General features: G+C 43.5%; 1 non-coding gene across 1 annotated transcript; it reads right to left on the bottom strand.

Annotated features, from left to right (window-relative positions):
• Positions 1-1,983: 1,983 nt before the first annotated feature.
• Positions 1,984-2,065, bottom strand: trnas-gcu (transfer RNA serine (anticodon GCU)). Its single transcript has one exon. It is a non-coding gene; the product is annotated as a tRNA-Ser (tRNA).
• Positions 2,066-21,093: the final 19,028 nt, after the last annotated feature.

Raw genomic sequence — 21,093 nt, 5'->3', positions numbered from 1 at the left:
TATGACCACAGTGTTCCCATCTTCTGATGGCTACTTCCAGCAGGATAACGCGCCATGTCATAAAGCTCGAATCATCTCAGACTGGTTTCTTGAACATGGCAATGAGTTCACTGTACTCAAATGGCCTCCACAGTCACCAGATCTCAATCCAATAGAGCACCTTTGGGATGTGGTGGACCGGGAGATTCGCATCATGGATGTGCAACCGACAAATCTGCAGCAACTGCGTGATGCTATCATGTCAGTATGGACCAAACTCTTTGAGGAATGTTCCCAGTACCTTGTTGAATCTATGCCACTAAGGATTAAGGCAGTTCTGTAGGCAAAAGGGGGTCCAACCCGGTATTAGCAAGGTGTACCTAATAAAATGGCCAGTGAGTGTAGGTTATGCAGAATATTACAAGGGTTTTACACTGTTTTATTGACAGTCAAGCTCAAGCTTGCAGCTATCCGAACACTTACTGAGGAGTGCTCTAAAACGAAACAGTCCTACATATACGTGTTTTGCTCACAGCCAATAACCAGGACCCATCACATTTTCCTGACTTTGACACAAGTGATTTTATAGCCAAACTTCATGAACTTCCTCCAATACACTGACTCACTAGTCGTTCACTCAGCGTAAAACTCGCACGGGGGGCTTTCTTTAGCATATAGCGACAAAATACCTTCCACGTAGAAGTCAGCATTTAACTGAGGCTTTTGGGACCAACGAAGTCATGCTTACATACTTGCAATTGTGGCAAGGTTCACTTTCAATTCAAAACAATCCATGTTTAGTGAAACCGAAGACCTCAGACGGCTAGCAGTTACAAAATCTATCCTCATGACAAGCGGCAGTACTGTTAAAGATTTAGAGCCATGGAATCACTGTTCTAATGTCACTGCAGCAACTGTCCGAAGTTGAAAGTTTTCCCCAAACCATGCCTTGTGGGAATATGTCTTAGACACATTTTCTAACGTGGGTATGGTGAAGAAAGTTTCCAGTATCCATGTGACAAACAACATATTGTGTTATTACTCCAATGTAAAGTTAGTATATTTTATCCCTGAGAGTTTGTTTGTCAATCTACACAACCGAGCTATACCCGTTAATGTGAGTATGATGTGAAAAACACAAGACTGAAAATATGATCACTGGATTGAATCGGCCAGCAATGTCCTCCAGTGGAAAGCGATCGCATATGATGAATGAGATACATTCCTATTCAACATGTCCAGATACGTACCTAGGTTAAACAAGAACACCCAACGGACTACACAGGATTTTGACAAGCTCAGCACCTCTTAGTTTTATTGTGTTCCCCAGATTTGGAGACTATTGCTGTAATTTAAAGCTGCAAAGGTTCCACCGAGACTTGAATTCGGATTACTGGATTCAAAGTCCAGAGTACTGACCATTACACCATGGAACCGTATCGACGCATTACTGTCGAGTGAAATTTCTGGCAGTAACCTTGAAACTTTTAGTGAAAGCCCCAAGAAGACTGAAACTACGATAGAAGTGAACAGTAATTTCCTCGTGCGGAGAGTGACCTTCGCGACATCTCATAACAGCTGAGCCCATTTTCTATTTAACGTGCAGATACATACCTAGGGTTAACGAAAACGTCACAAGGACTCCACACTATTTTAACAGCACAGTACTTAGAACTTGCTTAAAGTTCTTCACTACTACTGTAATTGAAAGTTGCAAAGACCCCACCGCGACTTTAATTCGGATCAGCAGATTCAAAGTCCAGAATGCTGACCATTACACCATGGAACCTTGTGGACACACCACTGTCGAGTGAAAGTTCTGACAGAAACTTTTGAGTAGACAAGAAAAACATCTCAAAACTGAGGTCATGAAAATATTCCATTCAGGGACTGAATGAAATTTTACTCATCGGGTAAGAACGTGGGTTGCAATATCCACCGTAAAGCCTGCTACAATGATTGCGCATAGAAAGTTCTTCCTTAGGCCATAGAGAAAGCCTGTAGCGACAAGGATGGGATTCGAACCCACGCGTGCAGAACACAATGCATTAGCAGTGCATCGCCTTAGCCACTCGGCCACCTTGTCTTAGCAAACAGGGTTTTTGCCACATTCTCACCACATAACTCTTACCAAGCTGACATCAAGTATTGTTGATGGCTTACATCACAGTACAAAAAGTATTTTGCTCACTGCCAAACAATGAGACTCATCACATTTTCTTGACTTTGATAAAAGTGATTTTATCTCCTTACTTCATGAACTTCTTTTAGTCCACTGCCCCATTAATCTCTTGCACTGCAAAAACTTGCACAAGGGGCTTTATTGAGCATACAGCAGCAAAAGGCATCCCACGTAGAGCTCAACTTTCAGTGGACTCTTTTGGGACTGACGAACACTTGTAATTATTATAAGGTGTTATTTAAATTTCAAACCATCCTTTATGTAGACAAAACTGAAGACCTCAGCAAAATAAGACAGCGGGCAGTTACAAAATCGATTCTCGTGATACACAGCTGTCCTGTTATGACTTGGGGCCATGGAATCAGTCTTCTAATATCAATGTGACTGTGACTTAAAGCTGCAAAGGTCCACCAAAACTTCAACTCCGGTCACTCGATTGAAAGTCCAGACTGTTGATCGTTACACCATGGATCCAAATAATAGCGTGTGTCGATTGGAAGCTCTGACATTGACTTTTGAGTAGATCGGAACCCCTACTGAGGAGAGTTCAACACGCAGCAATGTTAGTGTTCATGGCGTATTCAAATTTCCAAATAGCCTCCGCTGTGTTGCATTGGTGGTATAGTGGTGAGCATAGCTGCCTTCCAAGTAGTTGATGTTGTGACTTCTCTTATGTACACAATTGTAGTGTTAATATTCGTGGGTTACTAACTTAATCACTATTATATATAAGTACACGGAGACGAGGATGCGGCACAAGTCTGATCTTTGCTGACGGAGACATCACACACTACTAGGCTCGACCAGTGTATTACAGAACTCAGTAGTGGTGACAGTCCAACACAATCGAGCACCGAGTGCTCGATCCAATACACCACATCCCTCTTTTACAACTGAGATGTGGCCTACTCATCAGTTGCTTCAACAGTAGACCCTTTACCGAACCATTAACACTATGGCATTAACACTGAACAAGTCTTTCCTACTTGCATACTTCAATGATTAATATAGCATTTTTTTTCAAATGACATGACTCTCATTAAACAACACAAACCATTTCCTTTTCACATTCTGGTGGTTAGCATGTAAACATTTTGAACATTCAGCAATCTTGCAACATTTCAGGTTAAACACACCTTGTACTCTTTGTTTCACCTTCTTTTTTTTCTTTTTTTTTCATAAACACTTGAATGATCACACAAAAGAACCCTGAGGTTAGTCATTGTATCTGGCAGGGCGCCTAACTGCTCTGCCGCACTTTGTGTAGCATGTGGGTGTACTGCCTGTAGTCACCGGAGGAGGGTCGTGTGGTGGCAGGTCATGTGGTGGTGAGTCGACTGGCACAGGTGCTTGTGAGGGTGAGGGTTGTACCTCTGAGTCAAAATGTTCATCACTGTCCGTGTCTCTGAATAGGCTCGGATGTATCTTCCTCAGATGCTGCCTGTTCCTTTTTTGCATCCTCCCAGCCGGTGTCTGCACAGTGTAGGACCGTGGTTCATCTCGCTGTCGGATGACAACGGCAGGCTCCCAGCCATGCCGTGTTTGCATGTGTACGGTGTCTCCTGGGGTCAACACTGGCAGGGGCTTTGCACGCTAGTCGTAACGTTGTTTTTGGCGGAACTGCAGGTTCCGGATCTTGCTGTGAATGTGCTGTGGGACTGATTGTGTCAGCACAGCACTGGAGCACGGAAGTGTGCTTCGTAGAACTCTCCCCATCAACATTTGTGCAGGTGATACGTCCAGTCCTGTCACCGGTGTGTTCCTCAGTGACAGCAGCACCAGATGTGGGTCAGTGCCGGTCTGCATTGCCTTCTTCAGCGCATGTTTCACTGTCTTTATGGCTCTCTCAGCCATGCCATTTGAAGAGGGAAAACCTGGGCTGGAGTGTGTGAGTTTGAACTCCCATGAAGCTGCAAATGACTTCATCTCATAGCTGGCAAATGGGACATGGTCACTCACTATCTCCCTAGGAATCCCGTGTCTGGCAAACACAGACTTCATCTTCTGGATTACTGTGTATGCTGTTTTGTCAGATATGTTGAGCACTTCAGGATATTTGGTTAGGTAATCAACTAACAACAGGTATGACTGACCGTGTAGCTCGAAGATGTCAGCTCCGACTTTCATCCATGGCAGTTCTGGGACCTGATGCGGCATAAGTGGCTCAGCCTGCTGTTTGGGCTGTAGCTGCTGGCATGCACGCACTTTCCACCATTGCCTCTATATCTCGTGCCATGCCAGGCCAGTAGAGAGACTTTCTTGCTCTGGCTTTTGTGCGCTGCACTCCTTGGTGTGCAAGATACAGCTTCTCCAAAATCGTGCTCCTGAAGCTCTGGGGTATGATGATTTTGTCTCCGACCAAGACAATGTCATCTTCCATGCTTATAATGTCCTTTACTGCCCAGTAGGCGTGTAGTTTTCTGTTCAAACTTTTCTTTTTCATGGGCCAGCCTTTCTTGTGTTTCTCACACACAGCTTGCAGCACGCTATCTGCTGCCGTTGCTTTCTTTAATTGGCTGAGTGTTTCCTCGCTCAAGGCATCTGTGGCATCCAAGGCACACACAACTCTCTCATCACAAGGGTTTTGATCAATATGGTCACCTTCTCTGCTAGCTGTAGCGCGTGAGAGTGTGTCGGCAATGTACATGTGCTTGCCTGGTGTGTATGTTACACTCAGATCATACCTCTGCAGTTGTAAAAGCATACCTTGCAGCCGCGCAGGTGCTTTGCTCAGCGGCTTGCGCATGATGACCTCCAGAGGCTTATGATTGGACTGGACAGTTACTGGTCTGCCGTAGACATACTGGTGGAATCTCTTAGCAGCAAACACTATAGCGAGCAACTCTATCTGTGCGTACCTCTTTTCTGTGTCGGTGAGCGCTCGTGAGGCATAGCACACTGGGCGGTCGTCCTGCATCAGACAGGCTCCCAGTCCATCCTTTGAGGAGTCTGCTTGTAGAGTGAGAGGCTGCTTGTGATTGTAGTATCTCAGCACAGGGGCTTGTGTGAGGATGGTCTTTAGTGCCTTTAGCGCTGAGCTGTGGTGCGGGCACCATTGCCACGCTACATCCTTCTTGAGCAGCTGTCTGAGGGGTGCCGTGAGTGAGGCTTCGTTTGGTATGTATTGCACTAGGAATTTTGTCATTCCCAGCAGACGTTGGAGACTTTGTTTGTCTTCCGGGGTTGGCATGTCGACAATCGCTTTGATCTTTGTGTCGTCAGCTCTCTGTCCTGCTGCCGTGATGACGTGTCCCATATACTTTACAGTATCAACTTTAAACTGGATCTTGTCCCTGTTAAATTTCACATGTGCGGTCTTGGCTCTCTCCATTACTTTCTGCAGGATTTCATCGTGTTCCTGCTCTGATGACGCTGCGATGATCATGTCGTCTGCTATAATGTACACACCTGGGATATCGCCGAAGGTCTCACAGTTCTTTTGTTGAAACACTTCGCTGGCCGATTTGATCCCGAATGGGAGTCTGAGGAAGGGGAACCGGCCCCACGGCGTGTTGAAGGTGCATAGCTTAGACGACGGCTCATCTAGCTTGATCTGCCAGTATCCATCCTTTTCATATAGGATGGAGAAGATGGATTTTCCTGTTAGCCTGCTGTGCACGTCTTCTGGTGTAGGAATTGAGTAGTGTTGACGCTTGACTGCCTCATTCAGGTTGCAAGGATCCAAACATACCCTTAGCGCACCATTTTTTTTCTTTGTGGCAACAAGACTGTTCACCCATTCTGTAGGTTCATTGACAGGAGTTATTATGACTTTCCTGTTCTGCAAGTCTGTGAGTGTCTCTCTTAGTGAGTCCATGATGGAGAGTGGTATGTTCCTGCACGCGTGAATCACAGGCGTGACACTGGGGTTAATGTGTATGTGATGAACTCCAGGAAATTCGCCTAATCCTGTGAAGACCTCCGCATACCTCTGCAGCAGCTCCTCTTCGGTGGCTGGAGGTTTTGCTGGTTGTGGGGACGCCACTGCAAGCGCCTCGACTCTTCTCACCAGCTGCAGCTCTTCACACGCATCTCCACCCAGGATTGGCTTGTCAGCTCGGCTAGACACATGGAAGTCCAATATAGCCGTATGCTTAGATGTGCGGCAATCTAGAGATGCAACACCATCTGAGGGTAGTCGTGCACCACCAAAAGCAATCAGCACAGTCTTTGTGGGCCGTAACTGAACGGGACCTGGTAGCTGCCGGAATACGTGCATAGGAAGCACATTTGCATCGGCGCCTGTGTCCAACTTGAAGTTAATTGCTACGCCTCTGACCGTGGCTGTTTCACGCCATACAGTGCCTTTAGCTTGGTGGGCTGCTTTGTTTTTGTATTTTCCAATCATGCCTATATATAAGGAATCAATTTCACTTTCTAGATTATGCACTGTCTTTGTCTTGTAATTGCCGCTTTTTTCAGTGCTTGATTTACACACCTTGGAAAAATGATTGTTCTTACCACATTTGTGGCACACTGCACCATAAGCTGGGCATTGACGGGGCTCATGTTTATTTCCACACTTGTGGCAGAGAGTTGTTGCTACATGCCTCTTGCTGCTCGTTTTGTTCTTGTTCCAGCTGCCCGTGGGCGTTTGCCCTGTTGCTTTCTTCAATGCCTCCACTGAGGCGTCTTGGACAACATGTGATGTCTGCATCGCTTGTATTTGTGACTTAGCGAGCTTGGCTGATCTACATATCTCTACGGCCCTGCGCAAAGTAAGCTCATTATCACGTAACAGTCTTTCTTTCAAACGGGCATCATTCATGCTGAACACTAATTTATCCCTTATCATGTCATCTTCATGTCTGCCAAACTCACAGTCTTTGGTCTTCTGGCGCAGCTCTGTGATGAATCTGTCCACCGATATTCCTGCTGACATCGTGTGCGACCAGAATTGATGGCGTTCGAACACGACGTTCTTCCGAGGGCTGCAGTAGTCCTTGAAGGCTTTCAGAACGTCCTCCATCGATTCGTCGTCTCCTTCTGGGATGACGGTGAGTGTGTTATACACTTCTAGTGCCTCCTCGCCAATGGTGTGAAGCAGAATGGCTATTTTAACCGTCTCTTCCTTATCCAACGCACCTGAAGCGGTCATGTACAGCTGGAAACGCTGCTCCCATCTTCTCCAGTTTTCTGCGACATTCCCGGTAAGTATCAGCGGTGGTGGCGGCTTGAACTGTTCCATATTTGTGCGCAGGCTAGCACGTGTTAGCTAGCTGCCTCAGCTACCAGCGAACTCGTTGGAGTACCGCCCTCCAATTATACCGTAACTCCGTCTTCTGACACCATGTTGTGACTTCTCTTATGTACACTATTGTAGTGTTACTATTCGTGGGTTACTAACTTAATCACTATTATATATAAGTACACGGAGACGAGGATGCGGCACAAGTCTGATCTTTACTGACGGAGACATCACACACTACTAGGCTCGACCAGTGTATTACAGAACTCAGTAGTGGTGACAGTCCAACACAATCAAGCACCGAGTGCTCGATCCAATACACCACAGTTGACCTGGGTTCGATTCCCGGCCAATACAGAGGGATCTCTTCAATTTTACATCAGTCATGAACAGGTTTTCTTTACGGAGTAATTGGAAGTCTGTTCAAAAGGCAACTTCTTAGCTTGGGACTTGTTCACCATAGCTTCTGTTTTGATGGCCCAAAATCCAAACTGAAACCACGATCACTAGATTGAAGTCACTAGCAATTCCTCTTTTGGAAAGCAGTCTTTGAGACCTCATTCAGCATTTGCCGGTTTGAGATGCGTTCCTATTTAACTTGTGCAGGCATACAACTAGGTTATGCAGAATATTACAAGGGTTTTACACTGTTTTATTGACAGTCAAGCTCAAGCTTGCAGCTATCCAAACACTTACTGAGGAGTGCTCTAAAGCGAAACAGTCCTACATAAGTGTTTTGCTCACAGCCAATAACCAAGACCCATCATATTTTCCTGACTTTGACACAAGTGATTTTATAGCCAAACTTCATGATCTTCCTCCAATCCACTGACCCACTAGTTGTTCACTCAGCTTAAAACCCGCACAGGGGGCTTTCTTGAGCATATAGCGACAAAATACCTTCCACGTAGAAGTCAGCATTTAACTGAGACTTTTGGGACCAACGAAGTCATGCTTACATACTTGCAATTGTGGCAAGGTTCACTTTCAATTCAAAACAATCCATGTTTAGTGAAACCGAAGACCTCAGAGTGCTAGCAGTTACAAAATCTATCCTCATGACAAGCGGCAGTACTGTTAAAGATTTAGAGCCATGGAATCACTGTTCTAATGTCACTGCAGCAACTGTCCGAGGTTGAAAGTTTTCCCCAAACCAAGCTGTAGCGTCCCCAGAAGGCAGATGGTCGTACTCTTTTTTACTGATGTTTAATGCGTTTATTTAACAATCAACAACGTAAGAGCTGAAATGAGAAAACAGAAAATACTGTTAGATCTCTTATAAATAATAATATACAATCCAAACATCAACATAGAATTTTCCTTACATTAATGGCTTTTCGTGAACAGTGCAGTAAATTAGGTCAGTTACATAGAAAAATAGCCTACAGTAGAACAAATACACAATCCTATCCCACTGAAAACAAGACAATATGACATACCTTGTTCTCTCTCTCCAACTGGGGGCTAACCAAAATAACATGCAACTTCTCTTTCCACAATCTACAGAAAAATAAACTTTCAATGAACATGCATGCTGCGCAGTGCAGTACCCAATGTACAGAATGACGTTACCTAGCCAGGCATTAGAAATCAGGTTTACTAGCAAAGAAATCACCACTCTCTAAAGAGTAACGTTTGAGTTATATCCAGCAAAATATAGAGCAGGTACAAAATGAAATCAATACCATCAGATTACAGAAAAAAGGCATCACATTTTCATTTAATGACAAAGGATTACTGACAGAATCCCGCCTGATGTCTCTACTTCCGTTTGCGGTTTTCAAAATAAAAGTCCATCAAATCACAAACAACCAATGACACTAGAGGGTCATTTACACAAGCCTTGTGGGAATATGTCTTGGACACATTTTCTAACGTGGGTATGGTGAAGAAAGTTTCCAGTATCCATGTGACAAACAACATATTGTGTTTTTACTCCAATGTAAAGTTAGTATATCTTATCCCTGAGAGTTTGTTTGTCAATCTACACAACCGAGCTATACCCGTTAATGTGAGTATGATGTGAAAAACACAACAAGACTGAAAATATGATCACTGGATTGAAGCGACCGGCAATGTCCTCTAGTGGAAAGCGATCGCGTATGATGAATGAGATACATTTCTATTCAACATGTCCAGATACGTACCTAGGTTAAACAAGAACATCCAACGGACTACACAGCATTTTGACAAGCTCAGCACCTCTTAGTTTTTTTTGTGTTCCCCAGAAATGGAGGCTATTGCTGTAATTTAAAGCTGCAAAGGTTCCGATGTAAGTGGTTAAGGCGATGAACTGCTAATTCATTGTGTTCTGCACGTGTGTGTTGGAATCCCATCCTTGTCGCTACAGGCTTTTCTGTATGACTAAGATAGCACTGTCTATGCGCAATCATTGTAGCCAGGCGGAAATCCCGGAGGGAACACAACCCCCCCCCCCCCCATCCTGGGAAAATATGATATATCCCCCCCAATATATCACTATAAACATAACTGTAATTTCAATAATATTACTAATGCACAACGAAAGCACCTGTGCTGATTATAGACACTTAGTAGTGCATATTTAAGTGTCAAAAGATCGCGATCCCCCGCCCTTTCATCACAATGGTTTGTTCCATTTATGTTATGTATTGTGTTTACTCTTTGTATTGTCTGGGGTTTGTCTTTTACCTATTTGTCTTTGTTATGGACCCTGAGTCTGCAATTAAGTTTTGAATAATAATAATGACGTTTATATAGAATGTATGTACATATGTATATACGTATGTATGTATGTATGTATGCATGTATGTATGTATGTATGTATGTATGTATGTAGAAAAATATGACCGAGACAGCCACATTCCAGATGTGCCAGCTCATGCTGTATGCCTATATATATATATATATATATATACACTACCGTTCAAAAGTTTGGGATCACATTGAAATGTCCATATTTTTGAAGGAAAAGCACTGTACTTTTCAATGAAGATAACTTTAAACTAGTCTTAACTTTAAAGAAATACACTCTATACATTGCTAATGTGGTAAATGACTATTCTAGCTGCAAATGTCTGGTTTTTGGTGCAATATCTACATAGGTGTATAGAGGCCCATTTCAAGCAACTATCACTCCAGTGTTCTAATGGTACAATGTGTTTGCTCATTGGCTCAGAAGGCTAATTGATGATTAGAAAACCCTTGTGCAATCATGTTCACACATCTGAAAACAGTTTAGCTCGTTACAGAAGCTACAAAACTGACCTTCCTTTGAGCAGATTGAGTTTCTGGAGCATCACATTTGTGGGGTCAATTAAACGCTCAAAATGGCCAGAAAAAGAGAACTTTCATCTGAAACTCGACAGTCTATTCTTGTTCTTAGAAATGAAGGCTATTCCATGCGAGAAATTGCTAAGAAATTGAAGATTTCCTACACCGGTGTGTACTACTCCCTTCAGAGGACAGCACAAACAGGCTCTAACCAGAGTAGAAAAAGAAGTGGGAGGCCGCGTTGCACAACTGAGCAAGAAGATAAGTACATTAGAGTCTCTAGTTTGAGAAACAGACGCCTCACAGGTCCCCAACTGGCATCTTCATTAAATAGTACCCGCAAAACACCAGTGTCAACATCTACAGTGAAGAGGCGGCTGCGGGATTCTGGGCTTCAGGGCAGAGTGGCAAAGAAAAAGCCATATCTGAGACTGACCAATAAAAGAAAAAGATTAAGATGGGCAAAAGAACACAGACATTGGACAGAGGAAGACTGGAAAAAAGTGTTGTGGACGGATGAATCCAAGTTTGAGGTGTTTGGATCACAAAGAAGAACGTTTGTGAGACGCAGAACAAATGAAAAGATGCTGGAAGAATGCCTGACGCCATCTGTTAAGCATGGTGGAGGTAATGTGATGGTCTGGGGTTGCTTTGGTGCTGGTAAGGTGGGAGATTTGTACAGGGTAAAAGGGATTCTGAATAAGGAAGGCTATCACTCCATTTTGCAACGCCATGCCATACCCAGTGGACAGCGCTTGATTGGAGCCAATTTCATCCTACAACAGGACAATGACCCTAAACACACCTCCAAATTGTGCAAGAACTATTTAGAGCAGAAGCAGGCAGCTGGTATTCTATCGGTAATGGAGTGGCCAGCGCAGTCACCAGATCTGAACCCCATTGAGCTGTTGTGGGAGCAGCTTGACCATGTGGTACGCAAGAAGTGCCCATCCAACCAATCCAACTTGTGGGAGCTGCTTCTGGAAGCGTGGGGTGCAATTTCTCCAGATTACCTCAACAAATTAACAGCTAGAATGCCAAAGGTCTGCAATGCTGTAATTGCTGCAAATGGAGGATTCTTTGACGAAAGCAAAGTTTGATGTAAAAAAAATCTTATTTCAAATACAAATCATTATTTCTAACCTTGTCAATGTCTTGACTCTATTTTCTATTCATTTCACAACATATGGTGGTGAATAAGTGTGACTTTTCATGGAAAACACAAAATTGTTTGGGTGATCCCAAACTTTTGAACGGTAGTGTATATATATATACATATATATGTGTGTGTGTGTGTGTGTGTGTGTGTGTGTGTGTGTGTGTGTGTATATACAAAGAGCCCACAAGAGGGGAGAAAAGACAGTACAGGGGGTCGAAGGCTTGTAAAGCAGCTTTAAACTGGTTAATCAACCATGACTGAAGGGAGACCGTCCAAGGAGAATGCGTCTAATTGGACGAAGTTATGTCAGAGGGAAGATGATTGGTTCGGAGAAAATTCTAGGTTTCTTCATGTGCCAGCGGGGGCGCGAGACTCATTGCGTGGGTCTACGGACCAAACCATGTTGTCAACATCACATCATAACCTGTATGTTTACATTGCTAATACATTTGCAATATTACATTTGGTGTGTGTCACATGAGAATAATGTTCCCATGAATAGTATATAGCAACAAAGACAGGCTAGACTGCTGCCCAGTGAGTGCTGGGATAGGTTCCAGCATCCCGGCAACCCTGAGGATAAACGGTTTGGATAATGTATGGATTGATAGGCTACGTTCTGTGATTCTTTGCAGAATATAAGTCATCCAGTTCATTCATCAAATATAAATATTCTGCTTATAATTCAAATTACCTGCGAAATTTGTAGTAGCCCTGAATTCAGCTGAAGCAGAGTACACAGTCAATAGACAACAAGTATGCACTACCTAGTCACATTTTTAGTTTTAGTCTAAATATATTTTCTTTTCAGAAAGAACCTTTCAGTTCTCAGGAGTGGAATGATCATAGAAATCATCGATCCATCCATCCATTATCCAAACGGCTTTCTCCTGCTCTCAGGGTCATGGGGATACTGGAGCCTATCCCAGCAGTCATTGGGCAGCAGGCGGGGAGACAACCCTGGACAGGCCGCCAGGCCATCACAAGGGCATCAGAATCAGAATACTTTATTCATCCCCGAGGGGAAATTGGAAAGTGGTCTTTTCTTAACAAAAATCCGACCGCAATTAGTTAAATATGCTCATTGCCCACAGAAATCTCTACTGAGTAAAAACCCTTGCACAAGTGGGGCCTTTAACAAAATACAATGTTGAAACTGCGACAGTAAACTGGGGTCACGCAGTGATGACACAGTTACCGAGGCTCTTTAAACCAGTTACTCCCATCCACATTGACCCACTTTCTATTATTATCTTTTATTTCCTGGGGTCAGATCAAGATTCGGACACTTGAGTGACCACAAAGCTTCATGGTCTTCCGTTTGGCTTTTAAAAGCTTTGGATACCACCCCAACCTTGCACCAGACATAAATTACCACTAGGGAGCAGTATAGAATAGCTGAATAGTTTACAGGTCTGGCTCTTTTGGCAAGTGTAGTTAGTACACGGATGCTTATCTTGAATCATAAAGACATAATCAATAAAAAAGGGATAGTAAGTTACATTTAACCTCATTGTCATTTTATTTAGTTGGTTTCATGTGTGCACATATAAGATGTACATCAACCTTCTTCGTTTTAGTAAACTGACACAGAAGGAAGGAAGCTCAGCGCTACAGGGGCACTGTTTGCTTGTCAATTTTTTTGAAATTGTAATAAAGATAGGGTGACGAAGAAAACCCGTTTTAAGAGAGAGAGCGTAGAAGAGAGCATGTTAGCTGAATGTGTATTATGTCAACAGTGGCGCGCAATAAACAACTGCTATGTTTGCAATTAGAGTGTGTCATTGCACTGGTCCTTAGTCTGCACACCGGAATTAAAACAACATGTCTATTATATGATTTTAAAAGGGATGACATCATGCTAAGAAAAACCTAATCTGCTCCTTACCTGCTGCAAGTTCCCCTCCAACCTGATCTTCACCAGGTTTTACCGGCAAGTACGTTCTGAGAAAATTCTACATATTTAATTTTTAGACTCTCGTCCCACTTTAATTTTGTGTTGTACACTGTGCAGCATTGATACATTTTTTTTAGATGTTGCTATTTCTCAAAAGCACCCAATGCAACAAGGGATTAAACAAAGATTTGGGCAGCTCGAGCCAGCCTTTTCCCTGTGTGGATGTGTGCAAATCCACCAAGCAGTAGTGACAAGTAGCCAAATATGCAGCTTGGATCTCTCCAGCTTGCTGCACCGCAATACACCAGCTCTTCTTTTCCCAAACAGGAGCCTCCTTTCAGTGGTTGATTTATTTATTTGATTCTGCACAAAAGGAGCTTATAGTGTGCGTATATGATCATAACGAGGGAACGCTTATTAAACTTGCTTGTAAACCAGGTAACCTCATAAGAATGGGGATTAGGAAGGGAAACACTGACAATGCAAATTCACCCTGCTGAGCCATCCGTACAACGCTACAGAGTTAAATCAGCCATAGCGAGTGCATCCTCGTAAGTATCCCAACTTTTACTTCCAGCCCTTCTTTGTTGGTGTAAAGCTGAGAAAAGCCCCTCCAATGGCAACGAGGGAGTAAACAATAGCGCCTTTGTAGACTAATTACTCTCTTGCCTATTCTTTTGCTTACTCTTCAACCTCTTTTATGATTAATTGTCTTTCTCCTTCTTTGAATCCAATTACAATGTGAAAAACGAATGAGAGTGACAGACCTGTCAAGTCCGCGGATTACACAAGACTGCTGACGGCAACATTGTGCAAGCCAAAGTAAAACTTTTTGTTAGGGGGTCAGAAATGATTGATAGTGTCAGGGAAGTATGAATCATTTGTTTTGAAAAATATCAACAGACTTTGTACAGTAAAGGTGAATGTGGAGATCTGGTATTTATAATAGGGAACCTGTCTGATGACAGAAGTGTATCACATCTCATTGCCATATGTTCACAAGTGCACTGAAAATAACAATTTTGCAGTCCATTGTGTGGTTTATTTACATCAATTTCATGCACCTTGTCTTGGAATTGTTTCAAAACCCCATGGAACTCTAAATATACAATGAGCTACTGACCACTTGAATACAGGGATTTCAATATTGAATCTACTACTACTACTACTTTCTGCTGTTTCCGTTAGGGGTCGCCACAGCGGATCATCCATTTCCATCTCTTCCTGTCCTCCGCATCTTCCTCTGTCACAGCAGCCACCTGCATATCCTCTCTCACCACATCCATATAGCCTCCTCTATGACCTTCCTCTTCTCCTCTTCCTTGGCAGCTCCAAATTCAGCATCATTCATTCATTTGGGATTCAGGATTTCAATATTGAATGTAAAAAAAAAGTATTTGTGTATTTCTAGACCAGTCACACATCCTTCCATGATGCAAGGCAGGTCCATGCCAAAATGATTCATATACACTAATTGTTAAACTAACGAGCCAAGGCAGATGTTAGCTTAATAGGTGCATTGTAATAGGCAGCAGAGCTCAGAGCAACAGTGGCTGTTTCCAGGTAGTTGGCAATTTCTGTCAGCCTTCACCTAGATTCATCCTATACATGGGCTGGCTGTCAACAGATGATAAAGGTTACCATGAAATAAAAGTATGAAAGATGCATTAGATGTAGCAAATATTCTTTTATTCATAATTGACATGCAACACAACACATCACAGATAGAGGACATTCAGTGCAAACAGCCACTAAAAAGACATTGGATTAAATCAAGGAATTATTTTTTTCAACAAATGAATTTTTACCTGAGTAACAACTTGTATTGTTCCCTATATGGGGCAGCACTTTGGCACAGTGGTTAGCGCAGTCACCTCACAGCAAGAAGGTCCTGGGTTCAAAGCCCGGGGTAGTCCAACCTTGGTGGGTCATCCCAGGTCGTCCTCTGTGTGGAGTTTGCATGTTCTCCCCATGTCTGCGTGGGTTTCCTCCGGGGGCTCTGGTTTCTGCCAAAGACGCGTAGGTCAGGTGAATTGGCCGTACTAAATTGTCCCTATGTATGAATGTGTGTGTATGTGTGTATGTTGGCCCAGTGGGATGGCCTGGTCCAGGTTGTCTCCCTGCCTGCCACCCAATGATTGCTAGGATAGGCTCCTGCATTCCCGCGACCCTGAGAGCAGGATAAGCGGTTCAGATAATGGATGGATGGATATATATATATATATATATATATATATATATATATATATACACTCACTGGCCACTTTATTAGGTACACCTTGCTAGTACCGGGTTGGACCCCCTTTTGCCTTCAGAACTGCCTTAATCCTTCGTGGCACAGATTCAACAAGGTACTGGAAAAATTCCTCAGAGAGTTTGGTCCATATTGACATGATAGCATCACGCAGTTGCTGCAGATTTGTCGGCTGCACATCCATGATGCGAGTCTCCCGGTCCACCACATCCCAAAGGTGCTCTACTGGATTGAGATCTGGTGACTGTGGAGGCCATTTGAGTACAGTGAACTCATTGCCATGTTCAAGAAACCAGTCTGAGATGATTCGAACTTTATGACATGGCGCGTTATCCTGCTGGAAGTAGCCATCAGAAGATGGGAACACTGTGGTCATAAAGGGATGGACATGGTCAGCAACAATACTCAGGTAGGCTGTGGCGTTGACACGATGCTCAATTGGTACTAAGGGGCCCAAAGTGTGCCAAGAAAATATCCCCCACACCATTACACCACCACCAGCAGCCTGAACCGTTGATACAAGGCAGGATGGATCCATGCTTTCATGTTGTTGACGCCAAATTCTGACCCTACCATCCGAATGTCACAGCAGAAATCGAGACTCATCAGACCAGGCAACGTTTTTCCAATCTTCTATTGTCCAATTTTGGTGAGCCTGTGCGAATTGTAGCCTCAGTTTCCTGTTCTTAGCTGACAGGAGTGGCACCCGGTGTGGTCTTCTGCTGCTGTAGCCCATCTGCCTCAAGGTTCGACGTGTTGTGCGTTCAGAGATGCTCTTCTGCATACCTCGGTTGTAATGAGTGGTAATTTGAGTTACTGTTGCCTTTCTATCAGCTCGAACCAGTCTGGCCATTCTCCTCCGACCTCTGGCATCAACAAGGCATTTTCGCCCACAGAACTGCCGCTCACCGGAAATTTTCTCTTTTTCGGACCATTCTCTGTAAACCCTAGAGATGGTTGTGCACGAAAATCCCAGTAGATCAGCAGTTTCTGAAATACTCAGACCAGCCCGTCTGGCACCAACAACCATGGCACGTTCAAGGTCACTTAAATCACCTTTCTTCCCCATTCTGATGTTCGGTTTGAACTGCAGCAGATCGTCTTGACCATGTCTACATGCCTAAATGCATTGAGTTGCTGCCATGTGATTGGCTGATTAGAAATTTGCATTAATGAGCAGTTGGACAGGTGTGCCTAATAAAGTGGCCGGTGAGTGTATATATAGGTGCCACTATCCAGGATGAAACAAGGGACATCCATGAGTACATCAGAAAGAGGGCCCCCCCAGGATGAACTGCTGAGTGAGTACCTCAGGCAGCAGAAGACGGAGAGTGAGGAGGAAGAAGAAGAGGTGGTATCATGGAAGATAAAGCCCCTTGGATGTACCATCGACAGATAGAAGACGTAGCTGATATCAAGAAATCCTACCAGTGGCTAGAAAAGGCTAAACTGAAGGACTGCACAAAGGATAGCAGCACAAAAACAGGTACTCAGGACCAGATCAATTGAGGCAGGGGTCTACCACACCAGACAAGACCCAAGATGCAGGCTGTACAAAGATGCCCCTGAGACAGTCCAGCACTTAGTAGCAGGGTGTAAGATGCTAGCTGGAAAAGCGTACACTGAAAGGCCTAACCAAGTGGCTGGGATAGTGTACAGGAATATCTGTCCTGAATACAGACTGGAAGTACCCAAGTACAAATGGGACAGTTTAGAATGGCAGAGCTAAGATCCTGTGGGACTTCAAGTTCCAGACTGAAAAGCAGGTGCTGGCTAACAACCCAGACACTGTGGTGGTCAACAAGGAACAGAAGACAGCAGTAGTGATCGATGTAGCAATCCCGAGTGACGGCAACATCAGGAGGAAAGAGCATGAGACACTAGAGAAATACCGAGGGCTGAGGGAAGAACTAGATAGGATGGAAGGTGAAATCCACAGGAGTCCCAGTGGTAATAGAAGGACTAGGGGCTGTGACCTCCAAACTGGGAAAGTGGCTCCAGTAGATTCCAGGAACAACATCTGAGGTCTCTGTCCAGAAGAATGCAGTCCTAGGAACAGCTAAGATACTGCACAGAACCCTCAAACTCCCAGGCCTCTGGTAGAGGACCCGAGCTTGAGGAAGATACATACCACCCGAAAAAGGGTGAGAGGGAGATTTTTCATTTTTATATGCTAGCCTCTTTATTGAAATTTGTTTTCTGCATTTAACCCATCCATCCTATTGTATAGGAGCAGTGAATAGCTGTGGTGCAGCGCCAAAGAACCAACTCCAGTTCGCACATGTGTGACTGAGTATGTGGGCTAAATCCTCTTGGACACCGTTGATGCGTGCATGATGTTCGGAGTGTGCTGGTGTTTTTCAGACACCTGTGGTAGAATATCAGTTTTTAAAGTCCAGAATAATACTAGGGATGGGTCATCGAATCACGGGAAGTTTTCCAAGCAACTGTGCTGGAGACTCAAACTAAAAGTGAGATTTAGACCTTTGATCTACACATTGTATCTGGCAGAGCAGCTCTTCTTTTTCTAACACTAATAGATTTCATGGTCACTCTACATGCTATGCTACAGATGTCACAGCTTGGGTCAGGTGTTCTTTTTTTTTCTTCCCGTTTTTGTTTTTAACCCTTTTGTACTATCTCACAATGCCATCAACAGAGACATTACTCATTGCTTGATTCTTTTGAACATAACCACATTTTTGGTGTGTGTTCACCAGATCCAAAATGTAAAATGAACCCTTGCTCTCATTTGATGACAAGCCTCAAGTTGGTAAGACACTTTGTACTCACTCACTCACTCAACTCACACACTCTCTCTCTCGCTCCCTCTCTCTCTCCCTCTCTCTCTCTCTCTCTCTCTCTCTCTCTCTCTCTGTGACAGAAGATAGATAAATTTGATTATTGATCTGAATGATGAATTGAATGTTGATATTTGAATTGAATGTTATTTGAATTGAATGTCGATTATTGAATTGAATGATGAATTGAATATTGAATGATTTTTGGGAATGTTGACGATGTATGTTAAGTACTTGCTTGTAAGTTGACAAATATTGTTCATATTCTTAAAAAGATGTCATCGTTTTTTTTTGTTTTTTTTTTGTTGTTAAAAACTTGTTTTGAAATTAAAAAACTCTCTCTCTCTCTCTCTCTTTGTGACAGAAAGATAGATAAATATACTCATACAGAATACTCTGCTCCACCTCTAAAATTGGTGCTGTTAATATATTGATCTATTGAACCATTATGTACAAGTGTGTTTCCACAATGATGGGGCTGCCCACAGAGAAATGGTCCAAATTATTAAAATAACAGAAAGCCAGGCAGATAACCAAAGTCACACAGACAAGGGCAAAAAGAAAAAGAACATTTGCATACAATTAATCTCTCTGGCAGTGAGTCTGGATAGACATTGTGAAGTTGCTATCGAGTATAAATGTCTAAAATACCAATTTCAGCAATGTCATCAAATGTCTGATGAGACTGAATCAATGACCTGCAAAGACTGACGTCTAAAAATATATATATATATATATATATATATATATATATATATATATATATATATATATATATATTTAATCGCATGAATCATAACATAGTGGCACAGTGGTGCAGTAGTTAGCGCGGTCGCCTCACAGGAAGAGGGTCCTGGGTTCGAACCCCGGGGTAGTCCAACCTTGGGGGTCATCCTCTGTGTGGAGTTTGTATGTTCTCCCCGTGTTTGCGTGGGTTTCCCCCGGGTGCTCCGGTTTCCTCCCACAGTCCAGAGACATGTAGGTCAGGTGACTCGGCTATGCTAAATTGTCCCTAGGTGTGTGTGTGTGTGTGTGTGTGTGTGTGTGTGTGTGTGTGTGTGTGTGTGTGTGTGTGTGTGTGTGTGTGTGTGTGTCTGTGTGTGTGTGTGTGTGTGTGTGTGTGTGTGTGTGTGTGTGTGTGTGTGTGTGTCGGCCCTGTGATGGACTGGCGGCCTGTCCAGGGTGTCTCCCCACTTGCCGCCCAATGACTACCCGCGACCCTGAGAGCAGGATAAGCGGTTTGGATAATGAATGAATGAATGAATCTTAACAGAGTGCCTAGTGAACAGATAATAAGTATTTTTGAGATGCCTTCACAGCATATAAATGACATCTTAAGTGGGAATATGTGCCTTTGTCTATAGAGACCCCTTAAACTCCCACACAGAGCAATGGCAAAGCACAAAGCCATGGCAACAGACACGTGAATGATGGCCCTATCCCCAAACCAGTAGCTGACATGATAGCCATCTGAAGTCACCTTGTCTGTCCAACCTTGTGTTTAGCTTGGCTCAAGGCTGCACTAGTCTGCTAAGATTTGACGGACAGTGTACTAGTATTGCGGACAGTTAGTCTTCCTCTCTGCTTACTGTATTCTGTATACCTTCTTGCTCTCTCGGGACAAGGTTTACAGTCCAAATAGCTTTACACAAACAAGATTTTGGGGTTTCTTCCAAAACATTAGTTTGAAACCCACTCCACACCGTTTCCTCTTGGGCTGGCTGACACGGTGTCTGTGATTTACAGGAGAATATGTCTCTTGTTTTTATTTATGTGCGTGTGGGTTATGTTTGCTATCTTTACCGATTTGTCAGCGCTTTCTCTGCTTGTGCTCCAATAGTGTTGTCCACCCACGTGTGCCTAATGTCCAATGGAAATAACCACAATGCTAAGCAATGCCAAGCACCCCGGACATGTGTTACAGTCGTCTGTGGGCCATTCACAGTCTCTAATTCAGCTAAAATGCATCTGGCACACGCACACCATGTTTCCATTCAACAGTCAAGTGAATTTTAAGCAAACTTCTCTAAAGTCATAAAAAAAGCAAATTAGCTGCGTTTCCATCATATCCATTGAAATGAATTAAACCCTGAATATAGTTTTGTGTGTCCTACATCATATGTCCATACTTTGAGACCCACAACAAGATGGATGAGTTAATATGAAGAAGCAGCTGATCACGGGATGAACTTCTACTCGCATTTCATTTTTAATTTTTCAAATGCATCGCCATCACCCTTTTAGTGCGTGAATTATTGTTCGACAAAATCAAAAACTACCTCAAGCAGGCATCCAGGTAGCGTAGCGGTCTATTCCGTTGCCTATGAACACAGGGCTCACCGGTTTGAATCCCCGTGTTACTTCCGGCTTGGTCGGGCATC

This window comes from Lampris incognitus, chromosome 2, assembly GCF_029633865.1.
Source record: "Lampris incognitus isolate fLamInc1 chromosome 2, fLamInc1.hap2, whole genome shotgun sequence".
In the NCBI taxonomy this organism is placed as follows: domain Eukaryota; kingdom Metazoa; phylum Chordata; class Actinopteri; order Lampriformes; family Lampridae; genus Lampris; species Lampris incognitus.
This window is presented reverse-complemented; position numbering and strand designations above follow the sequence as displayed.